At 45.7% G+C, this 22,215-nt stretch overlaps 1 protein-coding gene across 3 annotated transcripts in view; it reads right to left on the bottom strand.

Moving 5' to 3' along the window:
* Positions 1-22,215, bottom strand: part of KCNS3 (potassium voltage-gated channel modifier subfamily S member 3) — a 75,273-nt gene that overhangs the window by 48,037 nt on the left and 5,021 nt on the right. The window contains exon 3 of one of the 3 annotated variants that reach the window (XM_084623335.1): positions 2,472-2,540. The exons of the other annotated variants lie outside the window; for them this stretch is intronic. The gene's annotated coding sequence lies outside the window, so the exon portion shown is untranslated. The remainder of the gene's footprint in view (positions 1-2,471; positions 2,541-22,215) is intronic. 3 annotated transcript variants of the gene reach the window in all.

Here is a 22,215-nt window from a genome sequence, read left to right on the forward strand (position 1 = left end):
GGAAGGGGTCCCAGGGGAGCAGTCAGGAAGGAGAGGAGGGGTTGGATGGGGCAGCGGAGGGGGCAGTTAGGGGCAGGGAATCCAGGGGCAGTCAGGGGACAGAGGGGACCGAGGATCAGAAGCTAAAACCCTTGTGTGCATATAAATCCTTCCCTACATGACAGGTTACTCGGTATAACTTATGTCACTCAGGGGTGTGAATAATCCACACCCTCTCAGTGACGTAAATTATACCGACCTAAACGCTGGTGTAGACAGCGCTGTACTGGCAGGAGAGCTTCTCCCACCGATATAGCTACCGCCTCTCGCGGAGGCAGGAGTTAAGCCAATGGGAGAGCTCTCTTCCGTCGGCTTGGAGTATCTCCGTCACAAGCACTAACTAGCCCTAATTCATCAGACTGGTGGGATCAGACCCAAAGGGAGGCCAGCAAGACTTCTCACATCTATAGGAGTTGTGGGATCAGGCCCAGAAGTTATTTACCAGAACAAGTAGTTTCAATTCTACAAAAGCAGATGTGTAGCCAGAGAGGGGGTTTTTTTAACTCATTTTGTACAGCAGACACCTCAATCCGTTCTTGTATTAGAACTGTGGAAACTGACATTCTTCAGTGGGAAAATAGCTCTTCATTTATGATAATATTGTAAAGCCCTTTAAATGACTTCTTTCAAAATTAAATTGACATGTTTATTTTTAGCAACTGGATTAATTACTGTGCAGCCAAGATCAGGGACCCATTGTGCTAAAGCATTGGGCATAGTAAGAGACAGATTGTAAACTGTTCAAGCCAAAGGCTAATTAGATAAGACCAAAAAGGAAGTACTATTATCTCCATTTTATATATGAGAAACCATGGTGAAGAGAGATTACATGATTTATCCATTCCATTTATAGCATAAACTACAATCTTGTATGCATCTGCAAATAGGAGCTTTCAAGATAATAAATTGATAACAGGAGTTACACTCACTCTGAGTATTTTCCAAAGTCACATCCCTTTGCGGCCTCTTAGGCCTAATTCTGTGATGTGTATGTAACCCACACACCTCCTGGGTGTGGTGCTCTGTCCCATCTAATGGCACGGAGACCACTTGAAGAGAGAGATTAATGAGTTTGCTCTACAGCTTTAGCTAACAGCCAGTTGGCTTTTAGCTCATGCACTAAGCTCCAGAGGTCCCAGGTTCAATCCTGCCCGCTGACAACTGGGGTCTGTCGGCATTACATGTACATTGAGAAGCACCTTGCCCAACTCCTGGAATAAGAGTGTCAGAATTCAATCCTTACATGGTTTTCCACTTCATTCATGGTCCTGACGCAAATTCTGGTTTCACACCCAGAATACCTTATCTGAAGTCACGAAGTGACTCTGGATTTACATCGATGTCAATTCAAATAGGCTTTGTTTATTAATTTCCAGTGGGAAATCTTTATCTTTGTTCAAGTGATACTTTAGTGCCCTGAGCTTAACATTTCAGCTTCAACACCAATGCCACAGAAATAGTGAGCCAAATTTTAGCTGTATGGACATCAACAAGAGTTTTGCCATCGACTTCAGTGGGCCCGAATATGCCTTAATGCCTTGTCAAATCCATTTATTTTTATGCTGATCAAATCAAGAGAAAAATTTAATTAAATTTGGGATAACTAAGTATACTAAAGAAATAAGACGAAAATTTTGCCCACTGCTGACTTATTGAAGTCATTGTAACTAATGGAAGATTTTAGTGCTCAACAATTCTTTAAAACACTGCACCATTGTTGAACTTGCAGTATATAACTCCTTATTGATTATGCAGATCATTATGCATATTTATAATGGTGCCTCCATTTGATTACTCATTTGAATAATTCCAGTAAGCAAGCATCCGCCACTTTGTTTTAAGAGGATAATAATCAACATTAACGCACAGTATACAGGGCAACTGACTCCTGCTTATAAAGGCCCTGATTCAGAGCCCACTGAAGTTCTTCCTTAGACAACAGTGGACTTTGAATCAGGCCCAGATTGCAGGAGGACATTTCAAGAGGCCTGGTCAGAATTCTTTCATAGCATGTATTAAATTATTGCTATTTATTATTTGTATTATCATAGCACCGAGGAACCCCATTCATTGTGTGAACAAGAAAGGAATAATATGGGGTGCTGCTGTAAACATCAGGAGAAAATACTGGAACCTAATTATTTCCAGTTTAGTGATTGCATGGCTGCATAAGTGCTAGCCAGGATCGGGGGGGTGGGGAAGAGTACAGGATCCTCTCCCTACCCACTGCATGGCCTGGTTAAGGCCAGTGTTACAGCTTTTGCAGTCTGGGGACCTCATAACTGTTCAGAGGTGCTTCCCATGAGATCCTCTATGTCCAAAGGGGAGCAAAGAAGGCCTTGTCTGCACTACAGGGGAAATTCGATATAAGGTACGCAATTTGAGTTACGTGAATAGTGTAACTCAAATCGATGTAGCTTAGCTCTACTTACCGCGGGGTCCACACTATGTGATTTCAACGGGAGACGCCCTCCTGTCGACTCCTCCTACTCTTCTCGATCCTGTAGAGTACAGGAGTCAATGGGAGAGCAATCTGCAGTCGATTTAGCGGGTCTTCACTAGAATGCATTGATTACCAATGCATTGATCACCGCTCGTTGATCCGGTAAGTGTAAACAAGCCCAAAGAGTGGGAATATAGGTGGCTTCACCATGTCCACTTATGGGAGTAGACCCTATGACTTAAAAGGAATGCCTCTGGTGCTCCCACTAGGATAATGCAGATCTGCAACACATTCAAGGTAAGGATATGCCTTACAGATACAATCTAGAGCTTAATGGGTGTCATGCTATTTTAATGGCATATTTGTGTTTGACAAAACTACTATGGTGGGAGGGTTTTTTTTCCAAAGCATTAATTGATCTGTCAATCACAGGTAAAGAAAAGGAAGCACTACCATGCTAAACATTAAATTGATTCATGGTTGGATTGATGTCACTGTTTTATTACTGCATTTTTTAAACACAGCAAGCTCCTATTGATTTTTAGTATTTTATCTTGTGGCCAATTAGTCTGCAGCTATATACATCCTTGTGCATACGTGTAGGCTCCTCAGACATCTCTCCAGAGTTGAGAAGAGATCTTCAAATTTCAAGGACTTTTCTACTGAATTGAACAAGAACAACTAACAAAGGGACAGATCCTGCTACCATGGAAGTCAAGAGCAATATCCCTCCGACTTCAATGGTAGCAGGATCGGATCCTAACCTTGTAAGTTAACTAAAATATGTATAAATAAGCCCAAGGACAAGATTTTCAAAAGTGATTAGGAGAGTTGCAGTTTTTGGGTTTCCAGTATGAAAAGTCTTAGAGGGTCCTGATTTTCAAAATATGGTGAACACCCACCCTACACAGTGTCTCAAGCTTGACACCCAAAAGCACTTAAATGGGCCAGATTTCTAAAGATATTAGGCACCTAAAAATGAAGGTAGGCAGTTGGTAAGATTACCGTAAGGCACCTATCTGCACCTTTAGACACCTAGATTACTTTTAAAAACTTGACCTTCACCACAAAGTTCACAGCATGATTAAAACTTCCCCCATATTTGGGGGTGTTTGGATCTGGGGAAATAAAAGAGAATAAGCAATGTTTGACTGTTTTACCAAGGATATGGTTATAATACAATCTGAAGTATAATTGCAGCATGGGTAGATATACCTGCGCTAGCTTTAACTGCACTAGCATGGCTAAGGTTGCCAACTTTCTAATGCACGGGTGGGCAAACTTTTTGGCCCAAGGGCCACATCTGGGTATGGAAATTGTATGACGGACCATGAATGCTCAAAAAATTGGGGGTTGGGGTGCGGGAGTGGGTGAGGGCTCCAGCTAGAGATGAGGGGTTGGGGTGCAGGAGGGTACTCAGGACTGGGATCAAGAGGTTTAGAGGGCAGGAGCAGGATCAGGGCTGGGGAAGAGGGTTGGGGCATGGGAGGGGGTCGGGGGTGCAAGCTCCAGGCAGCGCTTACCACAAACAGCTCCCGGAAGCAGCGGCATGTCCCTCATCCAGCTCCTATGCGGAAGCACGGCCAAGCAATTCTGCGTGCTGCCCTGTCCACAGGCACCACCCCTGCAGCTCCCATTGGCTGCAGTTCCCAGCCTATGGGAGCTGCAGAGGTGGCACTCAGGGTGGGGACAGTGTGTGGAACCTCCTGGCTGCCCCTACATGTAGAAGCCAGAGGGGGACATGTCGCTGTTTCCGGGAGCCACAAGGAGCCTTGGCATGCGCAGACTGGGGCAACCTCCCAAGCCTTCACCCTTGCAGTCCCATTGGTCGCGGTTTCCGGCCAATGGGAGCTGCCGAGCTGCCACTCGGGACGGGGGCAGCACGTGGAGCCTCCCTGGCTGCCCATGTGCCTAGGGGCCGCAAGGACCTGGCGGCTGCTTCTGGGAGCCACATGGAGCTAGGTTAGGCAGGGAGCCTGCCTTAGCCCCAGGACCCTGCTGCACCAACCAGACTTTTAACAGCCCAGTGGGCGGTGCTGACCAGAGCCGCCAGGGTCCCTTTTGGACTGGGCGTTCCAGTTAAAAACCGGATACCTGGAAACCCGAAGCATAGCTAAAAATAGCAGCATAGATATGGCAGTGCAGGCCTCAGCACAGGCTTTACAGGTATGCCTGGGGCTCTAGATACCACCTCATGTTGCTGAAGCCCGCACTGCTGCATCTACATTTCTAGTCTTACCTCCTCTCAACTCCAGAAAACATTGTGTCTAGTGACTGGAGCTGGCATGGTCGTTTGGGTAGCACACACAAGTGAGAGCTACTAGGTTTGCTCCCCCATCCCCATTAAAACTTCCCAGGTGTTTCTGAAATGCCTCTTCTTGAAAGGAGACTTATGGTCTCTGTGACCTCTGGGCAGTGGAGTTTACAACTGTAAGCAGAGTGGTCACTGTCATAGGGCATTGTAGAACAGCTGCTGGTGGTCTGTTGGGGTCAACACAGGTCACACAAAGCTCCACGCCATTTGGCAAGGTGGTTTTACCGTGTCGCTGTAACTGTGCGCTTACATCGGCCGGAGACAAAGTTGAGTGCGGACACATGCACAGGTAGGTTGACATAAGGCAATTTACGTTGACCTAACTTTGTAGCATAGACCTGGCTTTAGCCATGCTAGCAAAGGTATGTCCACCTGAGCTGAAATCACACCTCAGATTGCAGCGTAGACATACTGTAAGACAAATATGACGAAGGTGAAATTTTCCCTTATGCTTCAGGCTAGCAGAAGGCCAATGCATCAATTACATCTCACTTAAATCCTCATATGTTCATCCTATCAGGGAACAAAAATAATACATGTAACTGATGTGACCAATCACAATTACCAACATAGCTCAGTTTTTGTATATCAAATATTGATTATTCATAATAAAATGTCCACAAAAAATGGATAGGGGGCAATTTGTTTTAAAAAAAGTCAAATGTGAGTCGTAAGAACATGTGAAGAAATTGCTCTTTGTTTATAGACATCTTGTAAGCAGAAAAAGAAGGTCAATCCATCAACTAAATGATCTGCTCAGCCATAAAAATATTTTATGCATTCCACTGGCAATGGTATTCTTTATCCAGTACATTGCATTGCTGTGATGAGCAAACAAAACTACTCCACTACATTTCTCATGAAATGGATTAAATCCAACCTCCAAGGAGACCTTTTAGTAAATAAACTTTGGGATCAAATCTCTGTATTTCATTTTTAATTATATTCTGTGTTCCTTATTCAGGCAAAACACATACTGAAGTCAGCGGGAGGTTTTACACATATAAGGACTGCAGAATTTATGCAAATTATTTAAATAAGTATCTACTCATGCAGATTGCATATTTGCATCTATCTACTAGTTTTTGTTTTGAGTTGGTTGGCAGTTACAGGGTATATGGCTAGATGTGGGTGAAGGGCATGCTGACTTTCCAGAATGCTATCAGCTCTAGAGGCAGTATTACAGGGGGTACATTGTGATTGTAGTCCATTATTTTAATTGCTTTCTCATGAACTTTAAACACCCAGGAGTGTGATACAATACTACCTAGTTATCTGAATGTCATTTACGTAAGGATCAAAAAAAAAAAAAGAAAAAGAAAAAAAAGTACCGTTAACAGTCTTCCTAACACGACAAGACACCCTGGAGATAACATGCAGTATGCTAATTAACGAGACACACACCTGATGCAATTTCTGATGGCTTCATCATTTGTATTTTGTTCAGAATACATACAGTGACTCAAAGGTTCAGTGTTCAGATAGATCACTATCAACCTGTACTAAGTGGAATAGACAGGTTAAAATAATGTTTGCTTCAAAGCCCATCCGTGATCCTTGCCAATTTAACAACAATTACAGTGCTGCAAGGATGACACCTTTCAGTTGCCTGAGGCAGTGGATCATGTCAAGAGTTTCCTTGAGCTACTTTGCCCCAATTACTGAACTTCACGGAGCGATTTAGGAAGATGAGGAGAACCCGAGTGCATTGTTATGTCCAGGTCAACATCAGCACAGTTCAATGATAAAGAAAAAATGTCTCTCTGCAGAGAGACAATAATCTTATTTGTCGGGTAGTTTTAATGATGCTCAGCTACTATCAGGAGCACAATTTAAAAACAAGATACGCTATTTGATGTGAATATTGTACATTTTAGCTGAAAGAACTCTGTAAGGAGGAAAATTTCCACAGTACGTTGGAATGAGATGGATGCAACATAAAAATGGCTATACTGGGTCAGACCAAAGGTCCATCCAGCCCAGGATCCTGTCTACCCACAGTGGCCAATGTCAGGTGCCCCAGAGGGAGTGAACCTAACAGGTAATGATCTAGTGATCTCTCTCCTGCCATCCATCTCCACCCTCTGATAAACAGAGGCTAGGGACACCATTCCGTACTCATCCTGGCTAACAGCCATTAAGGGACTTAAGCTCCATGAATTTATCCAGTTCTCTTTTAAACCCTGTTATAGTCCTAGCCTTCACAACCTCCTCAGGCAAGGAGTTCCACACGTCGACTGTGCGCTGTGTGAAAAAGAACTTCCTTTTATTTGTTTTAAACCTGCTGCCCATTAATGTCATTTGGTGGCCCCTAGTTCTTATATTATGGGAACAAGCAAATAAGTTTTCCTTATTCACTTTCTCCACACCACTCATGATTTTATATACCTCTATCATATCCCCCCTTAGTCTCCTCTTTTCCAAGCTGAAAAGTCCTAGCCTCTTTAATCTCTCCTCATATGGGACCCGTTCCAAACCCCTAATCATTTTAGTTGTCCTTTTCTGAACTTTTTCTAATGCCAGTATATCTTTTTTGAGATGTGCTGAATTTCATATTGGGCTCAGTCCTGCAGCATCTGTTCAGGAAATTCTTATTCACATGAGCAGTCCAATTAACATCCAATATTATCATCAATATTTATATTATAGTAATATCTAGAGCCATGGGTCCCAACCAGGGACCTGGGGGGCTGCTAGGAAGTTTCAGGGGGGTCGTGAAGCACGGCCAGCATTAGACTCTCTGAGGCCCAGGGCAGAAAATCAAAGCCCCCCTGCAAGGGACTGCAGCCCGGGGCCCTGAACCCCACTACACAGGGCTGAAGGCAAAGCCTGAGCAATTTAGTTTTAGGGTGCCCCCTCTGGTGTAGGGCTCTGAGTAATTGCCCTGCTTGCTACCCCCTAATGCCAGCCCTGGCTTTTAAATGCAGAAAAACAGTTGTGGCACAGCTGGGCTTTGGAGTTTTTATTGTATGTTGGGGGGAGAGGCTCAGAAAAAAAAAAGTTGAGAACCCCTGGTCTAGAGGCCTCAAATGAGAGGCGGGCCCCATTGTGCAAGGCAGTATACATTCACACAGTCAGAGGCAAGTAAGCCACAAAGAGTTAATCATTTAAATAAATGAGACAAACAGACCAAAGGCACAGAGAGGTTAAGTGACTTGTCCAAGGTCACACGGCAGGTCAGTTATAGATGTGGGAAATGGAACTCAAGTCTCCTGACTCTAAATCCAGTGCTCTGTCCACACTATTTCCACAAAGAAACTGGACATAAAGTGAATGGAATACTAGTGCAAGGGGTTTCAGGACTGGGCCTTTCAGCCCACCCTGCAATTGAATCCATGCAGATGGACCCCTGAACCTGCAAGGAGCCCAGATAAATCAACTGGTCAAAACAATGATGTGAATGAATCCCCGACACAAGCAGAGGGTTCCACCCACATAGATCCAGGGTCTTATTATAAACAACACTGCTTTTACACCCCCAAAACTGACAAACTGTGTTGTGATCAATCCTATGAAGGTTTATATAACTTTTTTGATGTCTCATCCTAAACAAAACCAAATATTTAGCAACAGTGCAAGCTTTGAATATTATTCACACACTCCAGAGTGCAATGGATTTTTAGACATTAGTATTTGGAGTGACAGATGGCAGAATTTTCTAATAAGGTGAGACTCCACAAATTACTCTGCCCCTTACCAGCACCCAGGCCTAATGTAAAGGAAAGGGATACGATCTAAAGGGTGAAATTTACCCTTATGCATTGGCCTATGTAACATTTAACACTAGGGTTGCCAACTTTCTCATCGCACAAAACCAAACACCTTTGCCACGCCCCTTCTCGGAGGCCTTGCCCCTGCCACGCCCCTTCCCAGAGGCCCCACCCACCACGCACTCACTTTCACTGGGCTGGGGCAGGGGGTTGGATGCGGGAGAGGGTGAGGACTCTGGCTGGGGGTGCAGGCTCAGGGTTGGGGCCAGAAATGAGGGGTTCAGAATACAGAAGGAGGTTCCAGGCTGGGGCAAGAAGTTGGGGTGCAGGCCCCCTGGGTGGGGCTAAGGAGTTTGGGGGACAGGAGAGGGCTCCGGGCTGGGGCTGAGGGGTTTGGAGTGTGGGAGCAGGCTCAGAGCTGGAGCAGAGTGTTGGGGAACAGGAGGGGGTGCAGGCTCTGGGAGGGAATTAGGGTATGGGAGGGGGTGCAGGGCTGGGGTAGGGGTGTGGGCTCTGGGAGGAGTTACGGTGAGGATTCTGGGAGGGAGTTAGGGTGTGAGAGGGGGTTCCAACCTGAGGCAGGGGTGCAGGAGGGGGATCAGGATGTGGGCTCCAGCCGGACAGCGCTTACCTCAGACAGCTCCCAGTCAGCAGTGCAGCAAGGCTCAGGGCAGGCTCCCAAAGCCCATGCCCGCAAGCGTCACCCCCACAGCTCTCCTTGGCCATGGTTCCCAGGGGCATCAAATGGAGCTTACCTGATTGCCCCTCTGCCTAGGGGCCGCATGGACATGCCGGCCACTTCCGGAAGCAGCGTGGAGCCAGGGAGCCTGCCTTAGCCCTGCTGCACCGCCAACCCGGACTTTTATCAGCCGGGTCAGCAGTGCTGAGTGGAGCCACCAGGATCCCTTTTCATCCAGGCGTTCCAGTCGAAAACTGGACACCTGGCAACCTTATTTAAGACCTACTTGAACTCTCAAAAAAGGATTTAAATGGTGCATAGGCCTAGTTCTATCCTCTGCACATAATGAATTGCACAGCAGATGAGCTGTTAAATCTTTTCCATCCTTAGAGTCTATGATTTCTAATTAATAATTTAAAAAAAAAAACCACAAACACACACCCCACACCCACAGAAATCTTGCATTTGGTCCAAGAGAAGGTGGAGAATAAATTCATATCATACCAGGAAGATTTTCCTGATATTCAGTGCAAAATTTTCCCTTTTGTATTTTCATCCCATTACTCCTAGTTATAACTCTAATCCTGCTAATTGTTCCTTTCTCTCCTTGAAATGTACATCTTTCGCGGCTGTAAACTGTTCCCCCACCCACCCTCTGAGGCAACTAACTACAAGTTACACATAACTGATTTCTCATTTTAAATCCTAAATTTTTCCCCGCCCTCTAACCATTTCTTTTCTTCTTCTCTAAATTTCATCAGTTCCACAATACCTTCCTTGTGAAAACACGACTAGAATTAAAAAGTCATCTAGGTACCTCATAGGGAGGGACTTTTCCTGTTCTGTGAAGTGAAGCCTCCGAACATACAACCCCCAAACTTGTGTTTTCAGCAACACCACGTCACGAAAACTAGCTCTGACAGGTTAGAAACCTGTTCTGACACGCTGAAGATGGCTAAACCCTGTCTACACTTAGCACTTACACTGTTGCTAACACTGGAAAGCGGGTACCACATTCCAAGCACAGATGCAGCCACAGAAAGCACATGATTAAACAGTGTTCTGGAATCTGAACTGGCTACCTGTAAGTTTACAGGTGGAGTGCAAAGGATTGGTTGTTTTTAGCCTGTAATGCCTGAGATGGTTTGGGACCTGATTGTTTGAGAGATTACTTTTCTTGCCATGCCATATTGCCCCGACTGTTTGTGCTTCATTCATGAAAATCCCTCAGACTCATGCATGCGTGTGCATGTGCACGCATGTAGAAAGAGAACATATTTAAAGAGCACCGTGAAAATGGGATGGAATCACTGAGGATGTATGGCAGAAATCAGACTTCTTCAAATTCTGCTTAACAACTCACTTCCTTTGCTATATATCTAATTGCACTTTGCAGATTGAGCACCTGAAGTTATATGGGATTTTTTGATGTTTTGAAAGATGTTTACTGCTGAAAGTAATCGTGTGGTTTTGGTTTCTTAGCCAAGTCCTAAATCTCCAAGATGTTTATAGACTCTCTTGAACAGCAAAAATACTACAGTTTACAGTTGTTACTGTAAATTGTTTCTGTGAAACCTAGGACACGTCTGCACTTGCAAAGTTACAGTGCCGTCAGTTAGAGTGCCGCTTAGGGAGCGCTGAAGGAAAATCGCTGTTGCGTGTTCATACTGACAGCTGCCTGAGCAATAGCGTGGTCACACTTGTGGCGCTATTCAGAGCGGTGCACTCTGGGCAGCTATCCCACAGAGCACCTCTTTCTTTTTTTTGCCGCTAAGACTTGTGGGAAGGCGGAAGGGGTCGCGGGGCACCCTGGGTCCTATCCCAATGTCCCGTGATGCATTGCTTCGCATCCCCGCAATCCCTGTGCTTCTGTCCACATTTGGTGCCATCTTTCAACGGTTTGTGTACTGCACGCCCTGTCCTGCTTCTTTCTGGCTGCAGGAACGGATCCCGAGCTGTTGACCAATATGCTGCTCGCACTGACCAACATGTCCCGAGTGGCAGTGGAGTTATTCCTTAAACTACAAAGGCAAGAGAAGTAAAACACTGATCTCGCCACGCATACTAGTTACGACACGAGATTGCTTGTGGCATTCATGGAGGTGCTGGCCACAGTGGAACACCACTTTGGGGCTCGGGAAACAAGCACTGAGTGGTGGGATCACATGGTGATGCATGTCTGGGATGACGAGCAGTAGCTGCAGAACTTTCGCATGAGGAAAGCCACATTCATGGGACTGTGTGATGAGCTCGCCCCAGCCCTGCAGCGCAAGGACACGAGAATGAGAGCTACTGTGTCGCTGGACAGGCACATGGTGATTGCACTGTGGAAGCTGGCTACTCCATATTGCTACCAATCAGTCGCTAACTGGTGCGGAGTGGGAAAGTCAACCACTGGAGTCGTGTTGATGGAATCTGGGCAACGTGCGTGACACTGCGGATGGCTTTGCACAAATGGGCTTCCCTAACTGTGGAGGGGCAATAGATGACACACATATTCCAATTCTGGCACCAGACCACCTAGTACATCAATCACACTGGGTATTTCTCAATGATTCTCTAGGCACTTGTGGATCCCTGTGGGTGTTTCACAGACATTAATGCAGGCTGGTCCGGAAAGGTGCATGACACACGCATCTTTCGGAACACTGGCCTGTTCAAGAAGCTGCAGGCAGGGACTTTCTTCCCTGACCAGAAGATCACCATAGGGGAAGCTGAAATGCCCAGTGTGATCCTGGGAGACCGCCTACCCCTTAATGCCATGGCTCATGAAGCCAGACATGGGGCAACTTGAAAGCAAGGAGCAGTTCAACAACAGGCTGAGCAAGTGCAGAATGACTGTGGAGCATGCATTTGGCCGTTTAAAAGCCCGCTGGCAATGCCTGTATGGGAAGCTGGACATGGCCGATGACAATATTCCTATGCTTATAGCCGCGTGCAGTACGCGTCATAATATTTGTGAAGGAAGGGTGAAAGCTTCACTGAGGGCTGGACCAGAGGCTCAGTGCCTGGAGACTGAGTTTGAACAGTTAGAGACCAGGGCTATTAGAGGGCCATGAGGCAGCACTTTGAAGCTGAAAGCCACTAATATTTGTTGCTATGCTCAGGATTGCAGAGCTTGTAATGCTAGGTGCACATGATGCAAGAAGGGACCTTGACATAACTGTATGTTGCTTTTCAGTGCTCTTTTTGCTTTCACTTAATAGAATAAAGACTGCTTTCAAACAAACAAATCTTTTATTGAAAGGCAACTACCAGAGGAGAAAGTCAAATGAAAAAAAATCATCAGCCGGGAGCGGGATGGGGGAAGAGAAGGTCTTAAGAGGAGGTGGGGTCCCGTGACGGCTACAGATTTGTGTATGTCCAGGGATCATACCCAACCTTCTCCTTTGGAGTACAATACAGTGGGTGCTGTACTTCAGCAGGGCCAAACCGCAGAGGGATGGGGTTGAGCGCAGAGGGTGGTGGGAGACAACACTGCTGGACTGTGAGGAGGGAGGAGTTGAATGCTGCAGGTAGAGGGTGGAGCCAGGAGGTTGATAAGAGGGTATTGGCGGTGTAGGGGGAGCACATGGGGAAGAGTTTTGTGACAGTGGCTGTAGGAGAGGGTGGGTGCGGGGCTGCTCGGTTCGAACAACTAGTATCCCCGGGAGCATGTCCACTTGACGCTCCATAACTGTTAAGAGCCACTCTGTGGCTTCTTTCTGGTGTGCCACATTCTCCTTTCGGTCCCTCTTCTCGCTGTCTTGTCTCACTATTCTTTTTTCTCGGTGGCGGAGTACATCATAACCTCACGCAGAAAGTCCTCCTTAGTTCTTCTTGGACGCTTTCTAATTCTGCCGCTGATAAAGAGGGAGGCTGTGCTCCCAAGGTCATCTTTGTGAAGTTTAAATGCAACATTTTACAGAAGCAGTATTCTTTACAACACACACAACTCTGATTCAGTGCTTTAAAACACAGCCAGTACTCACACACCTGTCACTAACTGGCTGACCCCAGGCAAGCACACATGAGCCACAAGACCCCCAAAATAGTGAGTAGCCATAGGGCCAGGGTAAATCACTGTTCCCAGACCCTGCTGTACACTGGGCATGTGGCTCTTGGGGAGAGCCAGCCCTGTAGGGTGGGCCTGATAATCATTCCTGTCCCCATACCTTCCACAGGAGGTGATCACTATGGAAGAAATCTCACTGCTGAGGGTGAGCAGGGAATCAAGGAAGGGTCTTCTCCAAGCCTGCGGCTTCTGCCCTAGCGCCTATGTGGCTAGCCTGTGTGCAGCAATGGTCCCCTCACTCGTCAGGGCAAAGTGGCGCAGGAAAGTTACCGTTAATGGGGCAAGAAACAAAGCAGCTCTGCCAAGGAACCTGCGGCAGCAGATTGCCCAGTATCTCCATGAGAGTTTCCTGGAGATCACTGAGGGAAGATTCCTGTGAAATGAGGAAGTGGATCAACAGCCTGTTCGGCCGCTCAGGCTAGGTATGAGGTGGGAGACAAGCCTGCTTTCTGCAACCCTCCAGCCCCCAACAACTCGCTTCAACAATTCCCGAAATCAGATCCACTCACCAGGGGCCTCCTCTCCTGTTTGCGGTTTGCCAAGATCTGACTGCTGTGACTGGCTAGGCTCCTCCGGGATAGAAAAGAGCTCCTGACTGCATGTATCTCTGGCCTCCAAGTCATCCTCTGCCTCTGGGTCCCCCTACCCCTCTTCGTCCATGATTGCCTCCTCCTGACTCAGTCCACTCTCGACTGGCATGCAAGCCAACAAAGTATCCACAAAGTCCTTCACAGTGGAGGTGGGGTCGCCAGAGTATCGCATCCAGCTCTTTGTAGAGCCAGCAGCTTGTGGGCGTAGCACTGGAGTGGTAGGCGTTTTGCAGCTACTTCACTTTGACCCTGCACTGCAATGTGTCCCGGTCATGGCCCCTTTCTATCATGCATCTAGAAATCTGTCCGCAGGTATCATAATTCCGATGGCTGGAGCGCAGCGGTGACTCCACTGCCTCCTCTCCCCAAATGCCGAGGAGGTCCAGCAGCTCGGCACTGCTCCAAGCGGGGGATCGCCTGTTGCATGGAGCAAGCACGGCCACCTGGACAGATGCGCTGAGACCACTGCATGCGTCACTGAGCAAACAGAAAGGGGACTTTCAAATTTGCAAAAGGACTGTACGGGGTGGGGCTGACAGTTGGTCACCTGAGGGCAGGGCAGAAGAGTTCAAACTGATGGCCAGAGAGGCGAGAACAGGTATTGTGGAACACCTCCCGGAAGCCAATCGCCGCGCTGTAATCACCACGGTGTCTACACTGGACCGCAGCGCTGTAGCCCCGGCACAGGAAACTGTACGCCTCTCATGGGGTGGTTTTTTTCAGAGCGCTGCATCTGTGCAGTTTCTGCACACTAAGTGGCTTGGCAGTGTGTGCACCTCAGGAGTTACAGTGCTCAAAGCTTTACTGTGCACAAACTTGCCAGAGTAGACAGGGCCCTGGTAAAAATGTAAAACACTCTGCTTTAAGGATTTTTTGACTAACTAAAGTGGGACAGGCCTGAACCACACTTTTGTTTTCACCTGAAAAACAAAAATTTTCAAGTCTGTTTAGATCCATAAAAATCCATGTTTCACTTCCGAGGTTCAGAAGTGAAGTGAAACCCATCTCCACCTCTACTTAGAACCCTCAGTCTTTTTGGATCTGAGAGCTTCGTGGAGCACCAATTCACCATTACTATTTATGAGGCCACCGTCCTCCAACGTCCACCCCAGCTTTTCAGGAAAGCATTAGCTGTCTGGTCACTCCACTAAGCAGAAAAGGGTTTCCTTGAATATTCCTGCTGTTCATTTAAACTTCACTGTTTCCACAATCATTCAGTCAGAAAAAGCATTTGCAAGAACACAGAAAGGACCTGAACACAGACACAGCAACCGAATGTTCTATTTGGGTGAATATTCACAGACATTTTTGAGGCATTATCCCAGCTCTAATCAGAACTAATGAAGAGAAGGAATTGCCTGAAAATAAGTAGTTTATTAAATACTACTACTGAACATTGATGCAATACATCTCACCAGCTCCGTTAGCATCATCATGTATCATCTTTGCGTGTAGAATTAAGTAGCTATTAATGCATTTTAATATGCAGGAAAATGCTGCACATTGGCACAACACATTGTAATGGTGCTTTTCTATCTATTCTAGGGAAAGGTTATATACAAACAAGTAGTATTCTGGTCATGTCGACAGGTATAAAATATACATGTACAGAAATAACAAACTAAAAATTTGGGGCTCAACACTGCTCTCTTTGAAGTCAATGTGAAGTTTGCCTTTGACTTTAATGGGAGAAAGACTGGGGCCTAAAAGGGGACACAGAGTGACACTTATACAGATTCAAAAATGAGTTCAAAGGAGCTGGTACTACAACCAGAGTCTCTCTCTTTTTTTTTTTTTTTGGTTTTACAACCACGTTTTCCTAAAGATGCATAACCCCACCCCCCCACACACACACAGCAAGCAGGAGGCTCCCAGGAGCAGCTGGCCAGGGGCTCCAAGGCAGAGGGCAGAAGCAGCATGGCAGTGGGAGGAGGGGCACGTGAAGTGCATGGCACTTGATAGACTGCTTGACAGCTGCGTGGCTTAGGGGGAAGTTAGGTTCCCAGCTGCCATTATCATGTTTTCTTCAAACAGGTCCAATTAATGTGAAGTAGGAACTTTTAATTTGCGCCCACAACATCCACACCGCCGGGGGAACGAGGGGGCAGGGAGACAATGCAGCTGGGGGAGGAAGAGAGGGGGAAGAGTTACAGCAGAGCACTTTGGTGTGCACTGCTATTCACACCCCCATAGTCCAAACTGCAGACCAATGTAGACATAACCTTAGTGTGAAAACCTGGCCCCACTGAAGCCAGTGGGAGTTTTATCATTGACTTCAGTAGGGCCAGGATTTCCACCTATGCCCGTGCTTAACTTGAAACATGAATAGTCTGACATCATTAAGACTACCATGTGCTTAAAGCTAAGCACATGCATTAGGTTTTGCCACAATCCTTCAGTCTAGTCCATATAGCCTTGCACATGGACCCCACTGGCTTCAAGGGGGCTTCACAAGTGAGAGGTATCCATGCTAGCAGATTCTGATGCAAGATGAGAGACCCTGACTATAAAGGAGAGACAGTGCTGTCAAATGCAGAATGGAACAAACAGAACAAGAAAATGGAGAAAAATCTTCTCTACATTCTTCCAGTTATTGCAATTTTGTGGAATACAGTGAGCACACTTTGGTCCCAACTAAAATGGACCATCCCCAATGTGTAAAGTTAAACATGCATGAGTGTGCAGGGTCAGGGCCTTAATCAGTTCAGTTTGACTTTAGAGAGATTCCCTATACTTCAAAATGGGGAACACTCTAGAACCAGAATAAGCTTTTAATTAAGCACACCCTCTGCAATTGTACAGAAAATTTTAAGACGAATTTGTTTGGGGTTTTTTTGTTTATTTGTTTTCTACCTAGATGGTTTCCATTTATAAACAGCTGTTTAAAACAAAACATACCAATAAATCCCAGTTCAACAAAATACTATTTAGCTGCAAAAATTAAAGTGTATTTTTCTTTTTCCCACTAAGACACGTTGGGTGGGGAGGGAAGGGGGAGAGGATAAAACCAACTGAAAGTAGTTCTCTGGTTGGTTTTTGTTTGTTTTTGCTACATTCAAATGAGAATATGGCCAAATATATTTAAATAAAACCTTGGGAGGAGAAAATGCTGACAGGCTTAGAGCACTCTGCCAACTTGCAATGTGGAGTGAATTAAAACATCCAAGATCTAATGGTTCATTACAATATTCACCATGCTAAGGGCTAGATTGTCCTTAATCCATACGCGGGGGGCAGGATACAGAGAGCTGGCTTGCATAAACTGTATGAGAGCCTGCCACAATTGCAGTCCTTGCGCTTGTGGGAGCCAGTAACTGATCCCTTGGGCTCCGATTCTGTAAAGCTCTTAGGAAAAGATCAGCAGTTCTCAAAACTTTTTGCTGGCATGACCCCATTTTAATGAATTATTTCCTCCAAGGACACCAGACAGCGTGAAGTACGCCATTTTGAAGAGCAAAATGGCATCCTTTGCACAATGTGACCACCTCATATGCACATTAAATGGAAGGTCATGTCCCACAGAGGATGCCATTTTGCTCTACAAAATTGTGTCCCCCATGCATCATGACATTGCACACACTGTACATGCAAGGTCTCGCTGTGCAGAGCAAAATAGCATCTTCCACACACTAGGGATTGCCGCATCCCCGTTTGCTGATGGTCACAACACGCTGTTTGAGAACCACTAGACTAGATTCAGCTCCTATTGAAGAAGTCAACAAGTGTTCAATCCAACTTCTACTGAAATCAATGGACGAGACCCCAATGACTTCACTGGGACTTAGAACAGGTCCTTGATGTCTGTCCATTGACTTTAATAGGAACTGGATGAGGCTCTTAAGCACATGCTTAATTCTAAGCTCATATGCAGTCCCTTTACAGTCAATGGAAGCACTCCATGCTTAAAGTTAAATACGTGCCTTAGTGTCATGTAGGATCTTGGCCTTTGAACAGCCCACCCCCCATGGTGAGAGGGACAGTAAGGAGGCAGGACCTTCATTCTAACCTCAACTACTTAACAACAGCCCTTAGAGGAGGTTGGCTCAATGAAATGACAGGTGAGCACTCTGCCTAATACTAAGTGTTTGCAGGTTTGGGCACTTTAGATGTATTTGTTAACTTCAAGAACAAAAGTCAGAGCTGCAGCATTTCTGGTTTGAGCTATTGAATACCCCAAGTATCTGAAAGAGTTAATCACTTCTTGGTTTGGCACCTCTGTATCAAACAACATTTTTATTAATCTGTAGGAAAAAATATTTGCTCCTGGCCTGCCCTGCAGACATTAAGAGCAAGTTACAACCCCCTGAAAATAACGGCTTATAATGGAAATATTGACATGCCTTTAATTATGCCTTGCAAATGGGGCTGTAGTAAAATATCATATGGGACCCAACCATACATTCTTTGTGCATCCTCAACTCTCACCGACTTGAATGGGCGAGTGCCCATCTTTGCATAACCCATCAGGGTAATCACCATGTTTTCCATTGCAAATACTAGGTGAGCTTTATCATGTATTAATATGTGAAGTACAGAGCATTTTAGCTTGAGAGGATTCTATAAAGCAGCTTCTTATGAGTAGGCTATCCACACACAAAAAACAATCTTGCTGCTACAATACAATGCTGAAACCCTTATTCAATACATGCCACTCTGTTAGAACTAAGCTACTGAAACCTTACTGAAAGAGATGTTGCAATAATTAGATTTGCCCTTTTCAAAGTCAAACCCTAATCTGATTTTCTTTAAAGTTGTAATAAAGAACATTTAACCAAATTAAAGAGCAGCTTCAGAATAATTAGCCAATTTGGTAGTTTATAGTTATTTTAACAACTGAAAAACAATTATGTTTTTTTAAAGATACAATAAAATCCCCATATTAAAAGGAAAATACCGTTGAGGACAGTTCCCATGTTTTCTTTTTTAAATACCTGTGTTCTCGTTGGTAGTAAGCATATAGTACATTAATAGAATGCATTTCATCCCAAAGCACATGACAAATTATGGGCCCAATCCTGCTCCAATGACAAATGTCCCATTGCTTTATGCAACATGCTCTCCTCAGACATCATTAGATTTCTGCACTGAAATCTGAATGGTAGCACCAGCTCTCATCACTGGGAGGAGAGGGGATAGTATAGAAGCATGAAGCAGAGAATTAATATTTTATATGCTGATCCCAATACCTGAACCACTTTGGATACAGGCTGTAGACTTCTGCTTCACCAGCAACTGTGGACCATTAAGCTATTAACCCAAGAGCTGGAATGGTGCTAACTGTAAAGATCCCCAGACTGTGTATTTGCTGACAGCTTGTTCTGCAGCAGCGTTTGAAGGGACTCAGTCGCTGCAATTCTTCTCAAGCTCTGAAGAGTCTCGGTGGCACACACTGCATATCACCACACCATAAAGAGTAAGAAATCAGCTCTGAGGGGAGATCAGAGGGAGTGTGTTTAGCTGTGCGTGCTGAAGTATAGCATGTTATGTTGGAACCGTACATTTGAATACATGTAAATCTATATAAGGGATACCAGTAGATGTATTGCTTAACAGCCTACATTGAAAAGTTATTCATAGTATTCCAAATACTATTTAGAATATATTTTCTACTATTTATGTTTGCTGTGTGCATTAAATGTGTTTTTTACTAAGGCCAGGTCTACACTATAAACTTACGTCAGGATAACTACATCGCACAGGGGTGAGATTTTTCAAACCCCCTGAATGACGTACTTATATCAGCGCACCCCCCAGTGTAGACAGCATTCCCGCCGCTCATGGAGATGAATTAACCACGCTGACGGGAGAAGCTCTCCCCTCAGCATAGTCTTCACTGAAGCACTGCAGCAGCATTACAGCAGCGTTTTAAGTGTAGACCGTCCCTAAGGCTATGTCTACCCTGTCACTTATGTCAGCAAAACTTACGTTGCTCATGAGGGTGGAATATTCACACCCCTGAGCGATGTAAGTTACACCAACATAAGGGCCTGTGCGCACAGCACTATGTCTGCAAGAAAGCCTCTCCCACCGACATAGCTTTTGCCACTCACGGAGGTGGTTTTATTATACGAATGGGAGAGCTCTCTACAATGAGCACAGAGCAGCTTTACCACAGGTGCTGCATCAATACCGCTGCGCCGCTGCAGCGCCATACTGTACAGAAACGGCCTAAGAAACTGTACGGAACCCTCTTTGAACCTGACTGGGAACTACCAACGCCCACTTTTCAGGATTTTATATACAACAGTCCCGACGTTTAACTCTGTGTAGCGCGTTCTGAAAAGTGTTTTAGCAAAGAGTTGCACTGAGTTACAGGGAGAAGGGGAGTTTACAAGAGTTACACGTAATAGTGCCTCAGTGTCCCCTTTCCCTGTTACACAAGTGCTAAAGTCAATTGAAGCTTACAGTACCTCCTCTGGTAAAAATCAGAAGGGAGCTGCCCTCCAGCCCTGGCTAAGATAAGCAGTGCTCCCATGATGCTCCTGCCTAATGGCTGGTGTAGCGAGAGCACCCCTTCCTGCTTCAATCTACTTTAACCACAGCTTGGGGGGACTGAAATACAAAGGTGACACTGCAATGGGCTGCCACTTTCCCAACCCATCAGTGAGGGGAAAGGGGATGAGAGCTAGTGGGGTAACAAATTATGCAAGAGAAATCCACCCTGCAGCTTAGAGATCCGTCCTGCAGATTGGAAAGGATTGTTTTCCTCTAGAGGAATTAATATGTATGGGATGCAGGAGAAAAACAACAATTCTTGTTACTGATGCCGGAGAGGAACGATGTCCAACTGTTCCATGGCAATTTATATTGAAGCTGCCAGATCCAGAGGTCAAGCAGCTCTCATTGCCTGAGTTCTCACTTTCAGATGCAAATCTTCCAGGAGCTGTTTTGCTCCATGCCAATTGCAATCAAAACCACTCTTATTTCCATAGCTGGGATGTGTGATTGCACATGGTGGGCGTACTCTCACTCCCACATTAGCAAAGTCCTGTTATCCACTATTACAGTGGGGGAGTCAGATGTGCCACTGCATGAGGTCCTAAGAGGCCAACCATACTGGATTTTCGGTCCCTGAAGGGCATTCTTCTGCAGGCTGTCTTCCAGCTCCTCCCCCACGAGGCAGAGGGTAAGGCAGATAGAACAGAAGTCAGCAGGAGCCACACCTCCTTTCACATTAACACTTCAGAGAATAGGAAGAAGGAGAAATAAATGGTGGGGGCAAGGGAGCACAAGAAGTCGGAGAATGGGAGGTCATAGCAAGGCCATGGAACACTGGGAGGCCTGAAGAGAATACATGTGGATGAATGGGATAGAGACAACATGGGAGAAAGCCAAACGGAACCTACACCACCTTACTGGAGTAAGGGAGAGGCAGGAGGGCTCAGTGGCGGAGCAGACAGCATAACATGGGGTAGCCAGAGAGAAGGGCTGAACAGGAAGAACCAAATGGGCTGAAGCCATCAGCCCTTAGAAAAAGGAGCTACTACTAAATGCTGCAGCACATCTCCTGAGCAACACAGGCTACCACAAGAGCGTTGAACTGGTCCTTGACTCTCTACACTGGCCTCCCAGAGAATAGAGACCAGTTCAAGGTCTTGGTCCTTAACTTCAAGGCACTCAATGGCATGAGCCCAAGATATCTAAAAGATCTCCTAAGGCCCCAGAATGAGAACCACAGTCAATAGCTCCACTCCTGAGGCACAATGGAAGTCTTTACCATAAGGTTAAAGCTTGTCTGTGTGGGAGACAGAGCTTTCTTGGGGGGCAGTCTAGACTGGAAGAAACTCCCCAGGAACCAAGGACTATCACAAAGTTCACCACCATCAGCTCCGAGTGCAAGGCACACTTCCTTGACTGGCCTTCCACAATTTCTTGACCTGCCTTCTCTAACATAAACGCAGATCAGTGTGTACAAATCTATTTTTTAAAAAAAGTCCCTGCCAAAACACTATACTACACACAGAATTTCCTTGGTTGGGAGAGGTTGAGAGAGAAAGTGAACCACAGGTGACAGATATTAGTCATGTGAACTTCTGAAAGTGCTCAGATATAACATTGACTAGGGTAGTATAAGAACTTACATAGAATAAAGTAGAACAGAATAAATTAAAGGCAGGGGGGAGAAACAAGGAAAAAATCAAAGGGGGCAGAAAGATAAAAGCAGAGAGAATGATGAATATGGCAAAGAATAATGGAAGAGGACACAGAAGCCAGGAGGAGAGAAAAGGAAAATAAACTATGGGAATAGATGCTCAACTAGCATGAATTGGTGAAGCTCCACTGAAGTGAACAGATCCATGGTTCTAGCCTACACTTAAAAATTTGATCAGTCTAGCTACATCACTCAGGGCTGTGAAAAGTTTTGCACCCTGTACGATGTAATTAG

This window comes from Lepidochelys olivacea (assembly GCF_965140295.1).
Source record: "Lepidochelys olivacea isolate rLepOli2 genome assembly, chromosome: 3".
NCBI classification, from domain to species: Eukaryota; Metazoa; Chordata; order Testudines; family Cheloniidae; genus Lepidochelys; species Lepidochelys olivacea.